Source organism: Poecile atricapillus, chromosome W (genome assembly GCF_030490865.1).
Source record: "Poecile atricapillus isolate bPoeAtr1 chromosome W, bPoeAtr1.hap1, whole genome shotgun sequence".
NCBI classification, from domain to species: Eukaryota; Metazoa; Chordata; class Aves; order Passeriformes; family Paridae; genus Poecile; species Poecile atricapillus.
The window spans coordinates 41,952,050-41,965,501 of NC_081288.1; the positions used below are offsets into that span (position 1 = coordinate 41,952,050).

The 13,452-nt window shown below is 34.3% G+C and overlaps 1 protein-coding gene across 3 annotated transcripts in view; it reads right to left on the reverse strand.

Moving 5' to 3' along the window:
- LOC131592369 (fibroblast growth factor receptor substrate 2) overlaps nt 1–13,452 on the reverse strand; it is a 50,233-nt gene that overhangs the window by 29,331 nt on the left and 7,450 nt on the right. Inside the window, exon 1 of one of the 3 annotated variants that reach the window (XM_058863839.1) lies at nt 5,224–5,243. The exons of the other annotated variants lie outside the window; for them this stretch is intronic. The gene's annotated coding sequence lies outside the window, so the exon portion shown is untranslated. Of the gene's footprint in view, nt 1–5,223; nt 5,244–13,452 lie in introns of those variants that run through there. 3 annotated transcript variants of the gene reach the window in all.

Sequence of the window (13,452 nt, forward strand, 5' to 3'; positions counted from 1 at the left end):
CAGTATTAACGGTAGTTACTTATGCCATGCTCCAGTTAAGTAATCAGTCACATCTTACTGTCAATGAAAAGTCACAGAAAACCTGAACGAAAGGACAGAATAAAGAAAAATTCAGATTTAGGCAGGTTTTTTTTTAACAAAATAATTAAAAGTTCTGGTTCTGACCAATCCACAGGACTTGGAGCTTAATTTTAAAGCAGTTGCAACAAGCAAAATGGATATCACTCCCATACAAAAATTTTCTAGAAGAGGCCAGGTAAGTTTAGTTACATAGTTCAATCAGCCAATCTGCTGCTTCAGAGTATTAGAAGTCTACCCAAAAAGGACACAAAAACCAGTCATTCACAGATGCCGAAAGTACAGCCCTTTGTGGGTAAAAACTCTACAGTCTCTAGCAAACCAGCACCACTTGCTTAAAAACATGAAAAGTAATATGACTTGGCACAAATCCCATCTAAATAACAAGCCCATAAAGCTTGCTGGCACTTACTTAGAAAAGAGTGGAAAGAAAACAAAATCTATTCTGATTCTCTCAATTCTAAGAACTAGATTTGTATTTTAAATGTAATATTTATACATGACTCAACATCTTAAACTAGACTTCAAGTACAGAGGAATGCAAGTTAAAAATCAAATCCAACAGATTTACTAAGCCCCTTAGATTTACTCTTGAGGTAAAAATTCAAAGTGCTGATTTCCCTTGTTATACTTCTCTACTCCAGCTTATTAGCATTTCTGCAGTGAACTATATATTTTACCAGCTTTTTTTGAGATAAGGGAAATTGCTTCTTACCACTGTTAATATTCAAACTCCTGTACAGTAGTTACAGGATCTTCCCACTTCCTATAGCACATTTCAACTGCTCAAGGAAGTCCAAGGAATGATACACAAAAAGTATAAACCAGCTAAACTGAACTACCACTGTCCACAGAGAAGACTGGCTTTAACTAGTTACCATAACAAAATATAGTAATTTAAAAGTAATTTCTGCTGAGCACCCTGTCACCTGAGACCCATATTTTTTATTGTGTGAAGAAATGCAGTTATTTTTGAGGTGCTCTCTTGTGTATAAGAGACATGGGATATTACCAGATTCCTGAGCTGTTTTATCTACAACAAGAAACAAGTTCTAGGATTAGAAGTTACAGTTAATAAATACACACAGAAATTATTGGCTACATGGAAAAAAAAAAAGTCTACACTTCAAGATGAGATAACTTGATAGAATGTTTGAAAATGAAAAAACCTTTTAAACCCGTTAATTATAAAAACTACCAAATAATTAAACACAGAATAAATACCTGGTAATTAATGTCTGCAATAAGATGACAAGAAAACTGGTGGAGCTTTGATGTCTTGAACAGCTCCAAGATCAAGGTTAAAAAACTTTCTGGAATACATAATTAGGTAGCAATAAATGGGTGAGATGTAGTGTCTTATCAGAACACAAAGGATTCAAGATAGGTACATGCATGCTACTCTTAAGCAACTTAAAATAAGGAATAAACACTGGCATTAAAAAATTCAACCAAACAAGAAAAAAATATTTTTTTGCATTATTTAGCAATTTTCAAAAGCAGTTTCAGAATAAAAACTACACTTGAACTTTGTGCTGAAATATATTCCTGGCAAGAACTAAATTCTAGCATAACACCATGTGACATACTAGACTGAGATAAATTACAGAAGTTACTGAGGATCTTAAAAAACAAAACCACGGAAATAAAACCAATAAACACCAATACTTTAACAGTATGTGGATGTTTGGATAGAAAAATGGTAATGTTTGCTATGTACCAAAGCTACAAAGTCAAGTGTAAACTTTAAGGTTTCATTAATATAACTGGTACTTTTGATCTTTCATAATTACTTTCTTTGGTATATTTTATAATGACTTTCACCTATTCACTAAAGGAGAAAATGTCACTGGACTCTCTAAGAGGAGATTTTCCAGCAGCAAATAGTTCAGGTAACAATTTTATATGGCAACTGATTCATAAAGCATGATCACTCAACATAGTGTTTGCTCCTTGTCTGTCTAACTCAGTTATATTTTCCTGTCTTTTCTATAGCATTTCATCTCCACATATACCTCTTCTGGCAAACACCCTGAAAATAACGACTGACCCTTCTGTACCAGCTTAGGAGGGTTTAGTAAATCAGTAGGATGATCAGTAATAATCACCACACTGCCAGTTATTCTGTCCAGTGGAGACAGCAACAGATGGGGCCAGGTGGCAGGACCAGAGGCAACGAAGGCCAGGACCTTTTGTTTCCAGGACACTGGAAAGAACCTCTGTTCAGCTCACTGATGGTCTTTCCTATGCTGTTGAGAGGTTTTCTTTCTGTTACAGTCCTCATCTCAATTCCTTGCACCCTCTCCTCTCACAATACCTCATCTCAGTTATCTGTCTCTTTCTCCATTTTCTTTGTTCAGCACATTCCTAGCTCACATCCAGGAATTTGCTACCACCCTTGCTGTCAATCTACAATCACTTATATAATGTAGTTTTCTTGTTTTGCATGCCTATCTCACCCATTTAGACTACTTACATTTGGTAATACCTGCCCTAATATCTATATTGCAGCTATTCACAGGAGATGTGATTTCAGCTGACCATTACACACAGTGTAACAGACACAAAAACTCTCACGTCCAGCCACAGTTCCTTGGCAGGAACACCTCTACCAGTCTAAACTGGCAACCCCATTTTATGGCACAGCTATCTTGCTTTTGTCTGTTCCGGTGCAATGAAAACATTCTCCATCCAAGAACTGGCAATGAGCAGATTAATTTCAATTACGTTAAAACACTGTTATGCTTATAATACAATTTAAGTGCCTTGCAGCTCATCCTTAATTTGTGTACAAGTTATGAGGGGGTTTCATGTGCAATTCTACACTTACAGAGGTATTACCTGACATTGTACTGTTATAACCCTTCTAACCCTAAACTGTAAAGACACCAAACACATCAGTTTGATCGGTACTGGCTTTTAAAAGGGAAAGTGTACAGTTTGTCAGTAAACTTGGCTTAAACAAAGCTTCCTTAGAAACTACAGCTACACCTTATTTACAGTCAGCACAGTGCTGAAAAATCCCCTTCTTTATTTTTATGTTTGAAAATTTTCCTTGCAATAGTTCAAGAGAGAAGAGAAGAAAATATAACGGTGGAAGACCTTGAAATAAAGAGACTCTCTAGACATGCTGTGCCAATTAGTTTACTTTTCTTACAGAAACTGTGTTCTTAGAAATAATGGACTAGCAAGTCCAAAGATCCATATTTAGGAGATTCAATCATGTTCTAAATAGTACATATTTTAAATATTACATATTAATAAAGTATTTAAAATATTTTCTGTTTTTAGAGTTTTGCTCATACATACTAACATAAAAGAGGCACCCCGACACAAAGTCTCACCTTTCCCTTGCAATCTGAAGGCTGTATAAAAGAAACCCTATATGGCAAAGAGAAAAGGTGAATAAAGAGAACTTGTACCTATCAAGCATTTCAAAAAACTTACTGCATGGCAAATGAAGCTGAGCACAGTGTGGATTACACTGTAAATAACCAGTGAGACCTCTAATGAATATAGAGTCTTTAAGATGACTTATTTCTACCAAATGCACAAAAATTATCTCATAAATCTGCCCAAGTGGTCCAACAAACTTTGGATATAGGCATGTTTTGGAAACACACTGGCAAGTATACTTCACTGGTTGAAAAAACTCTGGTCATTACTTGTATTGAAATACCCATTAACTACCTACTCCCAAAATACATAGAATTATTCCAGTTAACAGCCTCTAAAGCAAAAAGTTCAATCTTTACCCAAACTACACAATAAACTAGCAGAAGGACATGATCATTTGTACATCAGCATGGTGATACAGATGCAGAGTCCCTGAGCATGTAGCTTCTCTTTTCCAAATCTTTACTACACACCAGAACCTCCAGTTACTCAGTGTCTGATTTTAAGCAAGGTTTAAGATTTTACATGTTGTCTCACTCTACATAAATCCAGTATTTGCTCTCCTAACTCTGAAATAGCTTGTTGGTCTTCACTTTGTAAAAAGGAATAGCCTCTTTGAGCTTTCTATAAACTTCAAGGCACCAACTACCTGCCTGTGTCTCCATCTCACAACTGCCATTGCTGCCTGTGCCAGCTAGATAAATCCTCCTACCTGTAAAAATCAACATGGATCCCAAAAAGTTGTACCAGATCTGTGAGAACTAAGAGAAAGATTATAATTTCACACTGATAGTCCCCTCAAACTACCACTTAAAAGCAGACAAATTAACAATAGTGCAGCTATGTATATCACACTCTGCATTTTCCCATAAAAATTTACATATATACACAATGTAAATCATTAAAGGATGCCATTAAAATTTAAATGTATTTTCTAAGTCACCCCTTAAAGTTATTCCTTAAAGTATTTTCCAAGTCATTCCTTAAAAGCCACATCTTCAATTACCAGAATCTGATGCTTCCAAATTCAAAATATTGAATTGGTCTTGCTTATTTAGTCTACCCAGAAAAAGACAGGAGTACTAATAGCAAAGACAGATGTTGTTAATAACATCTAATTAACACCACAAGGTTTCTACTGATTCACTGCAACCCCAGAAACCTTGGGTTTCTGGTGTTTTCATGCAACCAGGATAGATAGGATTTTTCTGGGAAGAACAGAGAAAATAAGTGAACAGCTGTGTCTAATAACACCCCTCACAGTCAGTAAACCTACAAGTTAACATTAAAAATTGAAGTTTCTTGTAATCTTTCAATCATTCTGAATTTAAAAGTGAAGAGGAATCCCAATTAATTTTGCATTTTAATATATTCTGCACATCCAAGGTCAACACTAATCTAGACAGAATGTACCCAAAAGTTCAATTATATTGAAGATAGCACAAATATTTAACCTGAAAAGGAAATACAAAGGTTAAAAGAAAATGTGTGCCTTTTCTACTCTTACAAGCTCATAAGGGCCATGTTTTATGTCAAAGATTTGAACATTACAGCCAGACAGCTTTCAAACAGTTAAAACTGTGAAAGTTCTTTTGACCTTATACTCATGATTAAAGCTAAATTTTTAAAAGTTTTGAATTTCTTTTAAATATTCTCTTTCATAATAAAAAAAACCCCAAACCTACAAAAAAAACCCTAAAAAAAAAAAAAAAAAAAAAAAAACCAAACCAAACCAAAAACCGACATTACATTAAATATGTCCCAGAAGCCATATTTAAGTACATGTGCAGGAATGAATGGAGGTAGGAAGAAGGATGTAAAAAAAATCCATAAAGAGAAGAAATTCAGTTGCATTCTACTCAATATAATTTTCATTATTAGAAGTACTTTAACCACAGTGTTTGATTTTAGTTACATAAAGGGAGTAACTTAACTGTACAAGTTTAAAAAAAAACCAACAAAACAGTGAATATTCATAATCAAACAGTTGTGTAACACTCACTAAAGATTAAGTTGGGCTGCACCATAATTTTTACACTGCCAATCTCCACTTGCTTGCCTGAAAAAAACAAACCACCTAATTTCTTACCACTGTTGTGAAATCACAGGGAAGTCCAAATGAGTCAACACTAATATTTACATACCTATGTCCTGCTCCACTTGTTCTTCTTTATATGTTGACAATAAAGCCCAAAAATGCCAAAAGTAATCATTTTTAAAATTTTTAATTTTCTCTACTGCAATTATGTCTACTAGAACTGACATAATAAGAAGTAAGAGGTAATAAAAAAACCATCTCCTTCAAAACCAAGCCTATTTCTGAGGTAATAAAAAGTCAGTTTATAACAAGGGTACTCACATGTATAAAAATTAGCTCTATGTTTATCAAGTAGTGTGAAGCTTTCCTTTTGTAAATTTAAGAGTCATTCTGAGGTGAGATACTTTAAATTAACTGCTTTTCTTTCTCAGAATGCTATTTTGTGTTCCCCTCAGCTGATCTAAAGGTGACAACAGCTGAAAGACATGGTCTTTCCTACTCTGGCCATACTCCAATTAGCCAGACAAGCTTCAATCCCAACTACTGCACTGGTCTTGCAGATCAAATGACCACACTGTGACCAGCACCAACAAAAGGAAGGCTGGACCATGATGCCTAAGGAGAAATCAGACCCTTCCTTTTTTCTCAGTAGGTCTCACTTCAACCATCTTAAACTCGTCATGAAAATAAAGCTTCATTATACTCTAAGATGAATTTGCTAAAATAAATTAACCTGTGTATCACTTCTTCAGAGCCCTAGAGAAAATCTAAGGGAAAAGAAACCAATCTGTAGGCTCTGAAACTGCTTTCTTTTAAAATACGTTATACAAAGCTAAGTTCATAGAAAGGCAAAGTTATGTGCAAAGTGTAAATCTGTTTAAAAGTTGGAAGTGATTTATACATACAAAGAACAGTATTTCAGTTGCAACATCAAAAATTGTATTGATAAGACTTATTAAATCTCAACCTACACACATAGCTTTAATATTTCTAACTTCCATTCACATTGCAGTGTCAAATACAGCTTCAAAAATTCCTAAATATTTAAGAACAGAATTAGTGACAATTTTTCCAGTACAGGTTTTGTTTTCTTACATAAGTGCATTTAATTTTGCTTTCTTTTGTTTAAAATAAGAACAAAAAAACCTCATTTAAGAGTACAAGTTAAGATTAAGCTCCTGACAGTTAAGCTGTTTCAGCTGACTGATGGAAGTCATTCCCATCATTTCTCAGTAAGTCAACTACAGATATCAAGTTTTAAATTATACTTTACATAAACACTCAGAATGAAACCTTTGGAAGTTTGTCATTTGCTAAACCTGGTCACTAAAGTATTCAGCAAGCATAGCTACAATGAAAGATTTTTGTCCTCCCAACTGCAAAAGACAAATAGGAGAAAAAATAATTCAAACTAATAACATAAACTTTAAGCTTTCACATTTCACATCTGATTTCTAATGACACTGCAAGATAAGTTATTTGCTTTCACCTTACACTTACTACTGTCCTAGTTTACTGAAAACAAGTTTAAAAACTTACTAAACTACTTAGGTTTTAACTTTCAGGTTAAAAGGGTATCTTTCAAATGATAACTACATATTGTCTGAAAATATTTTGGCACTGGCACAGAATCTGCAAAGAACAGCCCAAGCTTTAACTTAATTATCCTTTTACAAGAACTGTGGTTTCAGAAAATACAACAGCTTCGTAAACATAATAATCACTGAGAGTAATTGCCTTTGGCAGTAATGTCACAAAGCAAGTTTGGATACCCAAGATAAACCATGACTCCTATTACTTCTCTCTGTACTCTTCAGTTAATATAAAAATCCAAAAGCAAATGAAAATGGTGTGTCTAACACTGTACAAGCAAACAAAACACAAGTTTCTGTCAGAGCAACATATCATCAATAAATAATGAAATCAGTCAACAAGCGTATGTTACAGAACCTGCAACCCAACAATAAAATCTGCAAAAGTTAAATTATTTACTAGAACAGAAATAGAAAGGAACTGATGGAAGTTTAGATGCAGTTACAGAAGCAGTGTGAAATAATCATTATGCTACTTACATTGTACTTTACTCCCAGATATACTATCCACTTACTGCAACCCCTTTGTATATACTGGAAGACACCCAAAAGCACAGAAGCCACTTATCCCTGCCTAAAAATATTGCAGGTATTTTGAAAGCAATTTAGAACTCAGAAACATGGTAATCAGCTAATGTTAATACATTAAAACACGGTAATTCAAATTCTGTATGTAATAGGCAAGATTAAGATAAATTAAAGCAAGCACTTCAAATTCCCAAAAATCAAGCTTCTTCCTAACTGATTTCAAGTCCCCTTTCTTTATCAGTTCCCACACAATTCCCTTGGCTGATTCACTGCCTTATATTGCCTGGCTCCTGCAACTTCTGTTGTACCAACCTTTAGGCTGCTCACCTATGTGAAACTCTGCAAGTTTTCACAAGTCCAGTTCTACATCTGAATTGGATGTATTCTCTCTAATAGCTGATCATTAAAAGAAGCGAATTATTACTGTGTTTGTAAACATATGTGCTTTGATACTTCTGTACAACTCCAAGTAAATTACTTGACTCTGAACATTTTCCATATTAGTACACTAACATCCCTATACTCCTGCATAAATTCAAAGCCATTTTATGTTGACTATCTGAATATGCAGCTCAATTTCTTCACATTACCCCCTAAACCACAGCAAGAGAAAACTGTTTGATTTAGTTGGAAGTCACACTGTTTAACAAGGAAGACTTTTAGTTTACATTATTTCAGTCATCCTATATACACCTGTAACATCTCAAGTGAGAGGGAAGCCAAATGTAGTGCAGAAGGGAAAAGAAGCAGTTAGAAAACTTTTAAATAATACATGATAGAACTACAACAAGATTATATTCATACCTTGCTTCTGCTGTGCCAGCTAGTGAAAGCCTGTAGTATGATGCACGGAGAGCTGCTGTCAAATTCTGAAACCTGCCTAGTGCTGCAGGCTGATATAAATTCTCTTACTGCAGCAGTGACTTTTGCAAGCAGCCCTATTACACCTCCAAACAGGACGATGAGCATGTTAACTTTGCCCTTTCTAACAGCCCCACACAGCAGCAGCATGAATCAATTAACCCCAGTGGTGTAATTTTTCTATTATTCAACCTGAATTGCATTAATTCTTGACTGCTGAGGCAATACATTTTGTCTGTTATATTAACTGAATGATGATCAAACTGGATAGAACAAATTTGTATGGGTATGTTAATTTTAGCCATTTTTGTACCTTATTGTGTATTGAAGCAAGAGCTGAGTTCTTTAACCTGTAGCACATCTAGGCTTCCTTGATGGCCATCAGATAGCCTAGGGAACAAGAAGCAATCATAGGATTCTAAGAACTCAGTCTGCTAGTTGTGTGGTACATGTACATGACTCATTTGAGAGTTTCCCTAGGGAATCTTCTAAAGTGGACACTTTTCAGAAGTCTCATTATATTTTTAAGTGTTTAAAATCTCTGCCAAGTCACTACTATAGACTTATGCCATCAGTTGTGAAATATGACCTTAGTTGAAGCACATCTACTTTGTTAGTTAAAAAAAAACTAAATCAGATTTTATAAATAATTCTTAAAATCCATATAAAAAGCAATGCACCACAAAACCCACTAGTACAATTCATTACATTAGGCACAGGTCTAATGTGCGCCTGTGAATGCACACACTTCACAGAGAAGCATTTACAGTTTTCTTGGAAATAAAATGAAGTTCTGGGAAGTAGCAACCACCATCACCAAGAAACCAGCCGAGAAATTCACAGTACTCACTAAGTGCCAGGCCCCACCAAAATCCCCGCCTTATTCAGGAGACAAACACTGAGCCACTCACAAACCAGCTGCTAAATTGCCACAGTTTACACCATGGCATCTTAAAGCAAACAAACAAAAAAAATACCATAAGGCCATACTGTAAACTCATTTACAAATAGTTTAATCATGCATGTGCAAGAGGATTGCAAAACAAACTACAGAAAAAAGTGCACTACCTGCCCCAAGATATGCCATCACCATTTCTGACTTAAAAAACTACTGATACCCAGTTTAACTGTTAACACTTCACCCAAGTGTACAGCTGCTAGGCAGAACTGTGCTATTCAAACAAACTTTAAAAAATAAAAGTAGAGAAAGGAAGAATGATCTACTCACTGTGCATCTGCACCAGCACAAAACTTTCAAGCCTCGGAAATTGTTGCTATTAAAATATTTTTTAAAAAAAAAAAGCAAAAGTCCCTTCCTGGTCCCAAATTATACAACATTTAACAAGGAATAAAGGAAATCCAGCTTCTACATTTCCGAGATTTTTGCCGAATTTACATTTAACAATGGTTTTACTTTCACCACTAACATAAGAACAATATAATCACAAATACAGATTTGAAGCCCAAATAAATAAAGTCTGTTATTAGGATTAGCCTATTAGTAGCTCAGCAAATAGCTTCAAACATACGAAATTTAATATCAAACGTTTTTGGTTGCAATTTTTGGTAACAATTTTAGTTGCATTTTATTCACAACTCTAGACTTGTATTTCAAAGTCAACACTCCCTTATTCTTTCTAGTTTTACATTCTTTTTACATGTAGCTATGTAGTTACAAAATTTCCTACAGCTACCAGCTTCAAAACAGTTCATTCACACTAAAAGTATAAAAGTTAAAAAAGATAAAAAGTTAAAAGTTTTTAGTTGATTACTAAAAGGTAATCAACATGTGATTTCATTGAAATAGTCTGCTATTGGAATTAATTCATAGAAAGCCTTTGCAATGAATGTAAACCAAGATTTCTCACAAATCACTGTCAGATCACAATATTTACTGTTCAAAGTACTATGTAAAAAACCCACTTCTACTGTTCACCACTGCTAGACTTTATTATTCCATTATCAGAAGTATTCTTATGTGAAACTTCCTTGTTTGAAATCAAGATTATATAAGGTACATTTCCCTAGTACAGCACACCCAAGAATAAACCTAAAGTGTAACTACTTTAAAAAACTCACTAATACAGTATGATAGGACACTACTGCTAAGAATCCAGTGCACTCCTAAAGTGCACTGCTCATTTTAGAAGTCAGCACCAATGAAACAGTACCACTGCAGCCAGTCATCAATGCAAGAGCAGTCTGATATGTCACATATCAACTGATTCTAGCTCTACTTATCAGCATAAAGTATCTCCTGGTAGTCAACATTTAATCATTTATTTAGAGCTTTCCCCAGAGTACACCACTTATTACGTACTTTAGCTTTTCCTCAAGGCCTCAGCTGAACACATTCTCTCCAGACAACTGAACAACTACAACTAGAAAAAAACATCCTCCCTATGGAGAGCTTATAACCAGTAATACTAAACTGATATGGCACAATCAAACCTTCAGAGAAGTAGTTTTGATTTGATACTACTGACAATGATAAACTGCTTTTCAGTTTGATATGAAACTATTTTAAAACCGTACCATTGACAATTAGTACATTACATCCATTTAACAAATAGAATTCTATATTACAGCTGACATGAGAAACAAACTCTTCAAGAGAAGTAAATTTAAATTTAGCAGACATACATGAAGTTGTGCTCTATGAGACCAGTGAATAGTGACTTAACAGAACAACAAACTCTAAAGCAGAAAGAAATATTTATTAAGCAAATGTACTGACACTTAGGGACTAAAATCATGAAAGAAAACACATTTGTGAAGGTCAGATGATCAACGTAACACTGTAGGCAAAGAAAATCCAAGACAAATAACCTGAACTTTAGATTTTGAAGAGCACTTTGTTGCAATTTACTAATAGAAATATTTCAAGACCCTAAGTGGCCAAAAGTCAAGAGTCATAATGTACACTTATATAAGAGTCATAATGTACACTTAAACCCAAAGAGTCCTACAGAAACTAGAAGCTTATCTAAGTTTCTGGTATATGTTGTACCTCTGAGACAAAACACACATTGCTCTAGAACTAAAGAGCCACAGGACAAGCTGGAAATGCTCTCCCAATCTCTGTTATCAGAAAAAGTTCTGGAACCTAGGGAGGGAGAGAATATAAGTACTGCACAAGAAAGGGTCACCTCTCTACAAAAAAAAAAAAAAAAAAGAAAGAAAGAAAAAAAGAGGGAAGAAAATATAAAAAAATAAAATAGTTTGCCTGAGATCTATGAAGCACCTTCCCTTTTTCATTTCCTCTATACATTCTTTTCCTGTCCAGCAATTTTTAGGAATGGAGTAGCAGGACTAACCAATTGGCACGTATTACTCAGAATTTCTCTAACTATAGGGACAACAATATTGCTAATATAATACTAAATAAATACCACAGAGTTCATGCTTAGAGAACAACTTATTGGACTGGATTTAAGATTAGCTTGTTCATTACTTTTTAAGGTCTGAAAAGTCTTAACTAAATGCCTTTTAATTATGAAGATTAACATAATGGCATCCTTCCTAGCAAAATTGCAAGTGCAGAGGAAATTCTTTCAGGAACTGAATACCATCACCTAAAACTAGTGCAGCAAATGGAGAAAGAGATAGCTATCAAGAGAGATAAGAAGGCAATAATTCACATTCATACTGAGATCTGAATATTTGCCAATTAAATGCTTTTTGCAGTCCTAAAGTAGTGAGCTATTATTTAAGAACTTAAGATTATGTCCAGTCTAGCTGCACAAATACTGTATAGTCTGACAGGAAAAATCCAGCTTACTTTAGTATTACCATCGGTACACCTGAGAGAATTAACATTCTATCATTGCCCTAGTCCTTTTACATTACAAATTGGTACCACATACACTGCATTCTCAATTTCAAGCCATGAAAGTCTACTCAGCAGATTTTAAGAGAAGAAAACATAATGCAGCTGCCATGACACAGAAGAGATTCACAGTGATTTAACTTCACTATCCTAAAATATTTCTAAGACACAGCAAGCTATACATTAAAATTTATTATTTTATCTATTATGACTAGTTTACTTTTTCATTATATTACCAGCTCAAAAAACTCAAAGTACAAGTAGCCACAGCAGTTACCTTTCTCCAAAATAAACCCCCCCAAAAAATCACAAACAAAATGAAAAACATAAGCCACAGAAACCTTGGGACCAAAGCTTCATGAAACATGAAAAAATATTTAAGAGTGACTTGGCTTTCCTTAAGAATAAAAAAAGTATTACCTCTGTTAATGTTAGCATTAGTTCTGCAATGAGTCAATTATATGACATAGCACTTCATACTAATTTGATTGCCAGTTTAATTCAATTCTTATATTATTTCAATAAAACCTGCAGATTACATCTGTTTCACCAAAGGAACCTTCGAAGTGCAGAAAACAACATTTACTAACTGAAATCATATATGATACTAAATATCCACAAAATATGACACTGTATTCACACAACGCATTTTAAAGCATGCCACCGGTGCACTTTACTCAAAGCAAAATCACTGGACGAATAAATCAGATTTAAAATATATTCAACAATATACGTTTCCCAAGCACCTATAAGAAAAGATCCAAAGCTAACATGTATCCCTGCCTGCTTACATAGTTTAAAATATTATTTATCTATTAAATATTACTTATCTATTAAAATATTGTTTATCTGTATAAGCAAAGAGACAACAGGATACTCTAATACCCAAGAAGAAAGGTCAGAGGAGCAGTCATTTTCTCTTGAAATAGTATGAACATATAGAACATCCCAGAGGTTTTGTAAATCAAAGTATATGACATGAAACATAAGTAAAGACATGGTGGGAGAAGAAAAAAAGGCAGAAGGAAAAAGACTACCATGCAGAAATAGGAGACATGGGTCCTTGAATTCAAAGACAATAAGCGAGATTCAGCTTGATGAGGAAAGTAGCAGTCAGACTACTAAAAAAT